The sequence below is a fragment of the Chrysochloris asiatica genome, unplaced genomic scaffold, assembly GCF_000296735.1.
Source record: "Chrysochloris asiatica unplaced genomic scaffold, ChrAsi1.0 scaffold00087, whole genome shotgun sequence".
Lineage (NCBI taxonomy): Eukaryota > Metazoa > Chordata > Mammalia > Afrosoricida > Chrysochloridae > Chrysochloris > Chrysochloris asiatica.
This window is the reverse complement of record NW_006408605.1, coordinates 9,826,316-9,832,927: the sequence shown is the minus strand read 5'-3', so window position 1 is coordinate 9,832,927 and position 6,612 is coordinate 9,826,316.

Here is a 6,612-nt window from a genome sequence, read left to right as displayed (position 1 = left end):
AGTTGAGCCAAGATCCACAGGTGGGGCAGACAGGAGTCTCAAGCCCAGGCCAGGTGAACCAAGATTGGGGGGGCGGGGGGCAGGGAGGCAAACAATAAAACAGGCCACTGACTCAGGTTCAGAAAACCAGAGGTTGGAGGATGACCTAGACTCAAGATCCAGATCCTGAGGAAAAGAGTGCAAACTTTCCTGAGTGTTCACTATATTGGGAGTAGGCCACACCCCCTAGAAAACATCCTTTCAACTGATTGGCTGCTCATAACCCATCATCATATGCTTGTATTAGATCTCATCATGGGGAAAACCACTGGGAAATCCTGGTCCAGTCAAGTTGACACAAAACCTTAACTATCACAAGATGTTTCAATAAATGTATGCAAATGCAGCAGCACCTAACAACAATCATTGTTGTTGTTGTTGTTAAGTGCCATCGAGTCGGGTCCGACCCATAGCGACCCTGTACAGGGTTTCCGAGGGTGTAAATCTTTACGGGAGTAGAAAGCCTCATCTTTCTCCCGCGGAGCGGCTGGTAGTTTCGAACAACAATCGTTAGGTATAAGATATAATAAAGAAGTAAGTTAGTTTCCTTAAGGCACGATGTATGTATCTAATTGCAGTTTAACATAGTGCCCCAACTGTAGTGAGTTAGAATAATAATTTATTATTTTTCAAAATTCCATGGTTTGACCAGGTAATTCTTCTTCACATGGTGTTTGTGTGTGTGCTGAGAAGAGCAGAAAAACCTAGAGGCCTCACTTTCATGGTAGGCAATTGGTGTTGGTTGGTAACTGGAAGATCAACTGGGACCATCAGCCAGAGGCAATGGTTTTTATCCATGTAGATCTTTTTATATGAATGCTTGGACTTCTTCACAACATGGTAGTCTTAGGGGAGAGGGTGTTTTTGCCAGTCAGCTGGGTTGTTTGGAGATGATTTAGTACTAGGATAGTTACAACTTAGGGGACCACATTAAATTTTTTAAAAAATATCTAACCATATAGTGTATAGCTGGAAGTCATCTACATACTTTGTCTTGCTAATTTAAAGTGTCTAATAAGAATTCTTAACAACAGCAAGAAAACAGCTTCTTTAGACCTAGAAAACTAGCAAAACTTCATTTCCCCTTTCATGACTTGAATTTCTTTTTTAGGTGGGAGACTATCACCTGCCACTGAAACGCATCCAACTTATTTTTCTGTGTGCATTGCACACATAGCATACCCTGGGTGCAAAATTTAAAAGTTCCATTTTTCCCCTCCCTTTTTTTTTTTTTTTTTGGATGCACAGTCAAATACGTATTAAGAAAGAAAAAGGAAACATTGAAAGAAATGCACACAGGGGAACTGAGGAACTCTTGCTTTTCACCCCATGCATATAAATATAGTCGATGTGAAAATATATTCAAAGCTTTGTACTCCACAGAGGATGGAGAAAAGGAAACCTGCAAAAGTGGCACATTCTTGAATAAGAAACAGTGGAGTAAGAAAAATATGAACGACAGGTAAATAATAGGTATTTTTTTAAGTGGCTTCTGGGAAAAATCACTTTTCTCATAAAGATATCCCTGCAGTTTTCCATTTTAAAGAGGTTGGATTACAAACATTACAAATCATTGTAAACTGAATTTTGTTTTTCCCTGGACTTACATCACAAAATTCAAAACTAAAAAATACCCAGAAATTGTATATAAAGTTCCACTGGAAAACCATAGTTTTGGTAAGGAAGTGGTTAGTAGGAGAACCATTCCATGTAATATTGTATACATTGTATTATACTAGCAACTTTTTGTCTACTAGAAACTACAGTTCCCATTTGGCATGCTTATTCTTAACCATGGTTTCTGTATTTTATAGCAAGTCCATGCCTTTGCTCCCCACGTTCCCTTTCAGACTGAGGGAATTGCTTTCACTTCTGAACCTCCCTTGAAGGACTGCCCAATAAAACTTAGCACAATGATTTTTGTCATTGTTGTTAAGTGCTGTCAAGTTGGTTCTGACTCATAGTGACTCTTTATAGGGTTTCCTAGGAGTGACTGGTGAGTTTGAACTGAGAACCTTGTTCTTTCTATATTTTCATTTTCCATCACAGTAACCACTAACCACATACAACTACTGAGCACTTGAAATGTGGCTATGTGTGAACGAGGAAGAAAATTACAAATTTTACTTAGCTTTAATTACTTTTTTTTTTTTTGATGCTTTATTGTGAATTGTGTGATAGTTTACATGGGAGAACATTAGCTTTACATTTATCCTATCTTTTATCATTTCTTTGCCATGGTTACAATCCCCTCCATGCATCATCAAACAACCAAAGGGTATACCCTGCAAGCCTGCCCCTCTGTCATCAGCACACAGACCCTCTCCCTCTCTGGGTCTGGAGTCCCCAAGCCGCTCCATCTCTCCACATCATCATCTCTGCCACCATCTCTGACGTCACTCTAGGTAGGGTCTTGCACTCCGCTCTTCTCCTTTGATGGTCCCAAGGCCCTCTGCTCCTGGACTACAAAGTCAACCACTCCCCTCCTTTTCTTACAAAACATCTACCTTTACATTTCCAACCCTCACAGTCAGTCCTGATAGTAATTATTCACAATTGTGCCACATGAGAACCATCCCATCTCCTTTCATCAGCCCCGCCCAGACAGATTGGATACTACTCCGTGGAGATTCTGCTTTCCTCTGCACCCTCTGGATCTAGGCTCCCTCTTGAAAGCTTGTAAGCCAGTCACTTTTTGCCTTTGTAGCCCCCATTTTGGGTAGCCAATGTCCAAGTTGCCCATCCCTGTCTACTCTGTGTGTGGAGGAGGTGGGAATGATCCTCGCTGTAAAGATTTGTTCCCTCTTTTGAGCTACTGCATCCATAGGTGTAGGTCAAGTTCATAAATTTATATCAGATTACTCTTGTTTTCCTCTTCTTTTTTCTTCTAGTTGAATTCTGATCATCCAGCCATTGAAGCCAGGTCAAGTGGGTATTATCTGCAACTGTAGGTGTTCTTATGCATATGCCCTCTCTTCTTATGTGCTGGATGCTTCACTCTCCACTCTAGTCCTCTGTGGCTATGTCACTGATTCTGGGCCTAGGAGTCCCCAGGTCTTACCACACTGCTGGTCGACCAACGTGGTAGGGCTTGTTTGCTGCTTCATTGCTGTTTTTCCCTCACTTCCCCTTATCGGTGACCAACGTGGTCACCAGAGTGCATGTCTGCTTGTGTATTCCAATTGGGTCTTAGTCTTGGAAGGGAGTTTGCCCTGAGGGGACTCGACCACTTGCCTTGATGTCTCCTGGGCCAGCAACTTGCTTGTTCTTGTAGTAGTCAGTCGGACTGCCATTATTGTTTTGTATTTTTCCTGTTGGTCTTTCTTTCAAGAAGTATCCTCTGTTCTTCTAGCCACTCCAGGCTGGTCTGTTTGTCCTTTCAAGTGGAAATTTCCCACCTCAGAATATTCTGAATGGGGTTCAGGATTCCCTCTATGGTCCTATGCAATGCAGAGGCTCCATAGGAAGCCTCCTTCACTGGACACGTTGTAGCCCCATTTTAGGTATTCCAATCAGTTATAGACAGAAGACAGACTTATAAGATTTCTATGGTGATATTTCTGGCAATTCCTTTCTTTCCCCTTCAAGTGTCTATTTTATAATGGTATGCAAGGGAAACCAAGATTCTAAAGAAACCAAGATTCAAAAGCCAAGCATCTTAACATTATTTCCCACGTTTTGCTCTTTCCAATCATGCCTCAATCTCTGTATCCCAGAGCCCTGTTGTTCCAAGGTTGTGCATACATTATTATTTACCTCTGTCCCACTTAGACCATGCAAGCCTGCTTAACTGTTCTCCCATCCACCTTGTTCTTCCATTCCCCTCCCCTTACTTGTGTATTTTCCCCTCCTCAGCACCCAAACTATACTGTGTGTCTATTCCCTACCCTGTGCTCCACCTTAACCTTCCTCCCCTTCCCCCACCCCCCCCATCCTGGTAACCAGCAAAGAATCCCACCCTACCCCCTTTAGTATGGGTTATTTTTCTTAGTTTTTTACAATAGTGGTCCTATGCAGTATTTCTCTTTTTGTGACTAATTTCACTCAACATAATGTCCTCAAAGTTCATCCATGTTATGCGATGGCTTGCAGCTTCCTTGTTATTCTTCAAGGTAGCATAATATTCCATTGTGTGTATGTACCACAGTTTGTTTATCCATTCTTCAGTGGATGGGCACTGAGGTTGTCTCCATCTTTTAGCTATTGTAAATAGTGCTGCTATGAACATTGGTGTGCATATATCTACTTGTGTTAAGTGTGGGTATTCTTATGCATATTCCCTCACTTCTTATCAGCTGAGTGCTTCACTCTCCACTCTTGTCCTCTGTGCCTATGTCATTGACTCTGGGTTCAGGAGTCCCCAGGTCTTGCTGTACTGCTGGCCAACCAGGTCTCCACCTGGGTTCACAGGAGTCTATTGGACATGGTAGGACTTAGCTCACAGCTTCATTGTTGTTTTTCCCTCACTTCTCCTTATAGGTGACCAGTGTGGTCACCAGTCAGAGCACATTTCTGCTTGTGTATTCCTCTTGAGTCTTTGCCTTGGAAGTGGGTTTTCTCTGAGAGGATCCAACCACTTGCCTTGATGGCTCCTGGGCAAGCAACTTGCTTGTTCTTATAATAGTCAGTCAGACTGCCATTATTGTTTTGTATTTTTCCTGTTGGTCTTTCTTTCAAGAAGTATCTTCTGTTTTTCTAGCCGCTCCAGGCTGGTCTTCTTTTCCTTTCAAGTGGAAATTTCCCACCTCAGAATATCCTGGATGGGGTTCAGGATTCTACCTATGGTCTTATGCAATACAGAGTTCCATAGGAAGCCTCCTTCACTGGGCAAATTATGGCCCCATTTTAGATATTCCAATCAATTATAGATAGAAGACGGACTTACAAGATTTCTATGGTGATATTTCTGGTTATTCCTATCTCTCCCCCTCAGGCATCTATTTTATAATGGTGTATAAGGGAAACCAAGATTCAAAAGACAGCCAAGCATCTTAACATTATTTCCCCCCTTTTACCCATTCAAACCATGCCTCAATCCCTGTATTCCAGAGCCCAGTTGTTCTAAGGTTGTGCATACATCATTATTTACCTCTGTCCCACTTAGCCCATGCAAACTTGCCTAACTGTGCTCCCACCCACCTTGTTCTTCCATTCCCCTCCCCCTTCTTGGTATTGCCCCCCTACCCAGCACCCAAACTATCCTGTGTCTATTCCCTAGCCTGTCCTCCACCTTCCCCTCCCTCCCCTCACCCTACCCCCCACATGCCAGTAACCAGCAAAGAATACCCCCCTTTAATTACTTTTTGTCTTAGCTATCTATCCCCACAATTTAGAAGGCTAGATGTCCAAACTCAGAATTCTTACTCTGGAGAAAGATAGGCCCAGCATTCCTGATACATCCTCATGTGTCTTGGCATCAATATTTTGCTGGATCTAAGAGCTTCACTATCACTCATCAGTCAATATATCATACTGTGGAGGCTTGTGAGTTGCTGTGATGCTGGAAGCTAGGCTACCAGTATTTAAATACTAGCAGGGTCACTCATGGTGCACAAGTTTCAGCAGAACTTCCAGACTAAGTGACACTAGGAAGAAGGACAGGCGGGCTACTTCTGAATGTCTGATATAGTGCCTAAAGATGAGCCCCTAAAGCTCATGACTGGAGAAGAGTTGCCCCCTCAAAGTAGAGTTAATCTTAATGACACAGGTGGAGCAAAACGTTTAGGACCTTCATTGACTGATGGGACATAACTGAAAATGAGAAAAAACATTTGCTAACGTCCATTAATGACCAGAACGTGGGATGTACAAAGTAAGAACCTAAGAAAACTGAAAGTTGTCACAAATTAAATGGAACACATAACGATCAATATTCTAGGCTATGCTGTTATTGTTAGGTGCTGTTGAGTTGGTACCAACTCACAAAGGCCTTAAGCACAACAGAACCAAACACTGCCTGGTCCTGTACCAATTTCACAATTGTTGCTACACTTGAGCCCATTTCTGCTACAATTGTGCCAATCCATCTTGTTTGGGAATCTTTCTCTTTTTCACTGACCCTTCACTTTACCAAGCATGATTTCCTTCTCCAGGGAATGTTCTCTCCTGATAATATGTCCAAAGTATGAGAGACAAAATCTGGCCATCCTGGTTCTAAGGAACATTCTGCCTGTATTCTTCCAAAACAAGTTTGTTTGATCTTCTGGAAGCCTATGGTACTTTTAATATTTTCCTCCAACTCTATGACACAAATGCATCAATTCTTCTCTGTCTTCCTCATTCATTGTCCAACTTTCACATGCATATGAAGCTATTGAAAATAGCAAGGCTTGGGTAGGCACACCTTAGTCTTCAAACTGACATCTTTGCTCTTCAACACTTTAAAGAGTTATTGTACAGCAGGTATGCCTAATGCAATACATCGTTTGCCTCTTCTATGAGTGTTGATGGTGGATCTGAGCAAAATGAAGTCTTTGACAACTTCAATCTTTTCTCCATTTATCTTGGTGCTATTTATTGGTCCAGTGGTGAGGATTTTTGTTTTCTTTACATTGAGGTGCCACTCGTACCAAA